This window comes from Orycteropus afer, unplaced genomic scaffold, assembly GCF_000298275.1.
Source record: "Orycteropus afer afer isolate SDZICR_OR568_19922 unplaced genomic scaffold, OryAfe1.0 scaffold00387, whole genome shotgun sequence".
NCBI lineage: Eukaryota > Metazoa > Chordata > Mammalia > Tubulidentata > Orycteropodidae > Orycteropus > Orycteropus afer.
In genome coordinates this window covers 1,849,806-1,850,623 of record NW_006921974.1, presented here as the reverse complement: position 1 = coordinate 1,850,623, position 818 = coordinate 1,849,806, and positions in this window count along the sequence as shown.

Genomic DNA, 818 nt, shown 5'->3' with positions numbered 1-818 from the left:
TATCATTTTTCTTTGAGGTTACCCTGTGATTTATAATTTTCTCCCCAAGTTTAGAACAGTCCATTCTATCTTGCAACTCTCTTGACTTCCTCACTGTTTAGAAGTCTGTAACTATATAGTGTTTTCTCTCTTTTTGGTTTGTAGTTGTCCTCATTTGCCAATTGATGTTTCTGGTTCCCTGTTTACAATCTTGTAAGCTTATTTTACTTTGGATACATCCATAGTTGTGTTGGTTATGTCATCTTGTGTATTAGTGGTCGGTTGTTGTTTTGCTATTATTGGTTCTCTGTTCAAAGGACTCCCTTTAGTATCTCTTGTAAGGCTATTCTGGTTTTAACAAATTCCTTTAATATCTGCTTATCTGGAAATCTCCTAATTTCACCATCATATTTGAAGGACAATTTTGCCAGGTATATAATTCTTGGTTGGAAAATTTTCTCTTTCAGGTTTTTATATATACCATCCCATTGCCTTCTTGCTTGCATGGTTTCTGCTGAGAAATTAGAGCTTAGTCTTACTGGCTGCCCTTTGTAAGTAACTTTTGTTGTTCCCATACTACTTTCAGGATTTTTTCTTTGTCTTTGGCTTTGATGAGTTTGATGATGATATGTCTTGGTGATTTTCTTTTGGGGTCTATCCTATTTGGGGCTCATTGGACTTCCTAAATGGAAGTCTCATCTTTCATCATATTGGGGAAGTTCTTTTCCAACATATCTTGGATAATTTCTCAGTGGTTTTATTTGTCTCTTCCTGTTCTGGAATTCCAATGACACGTTGGTTATTCCTTTTGATGGTATCCCACATGAACCTTAGGCTTT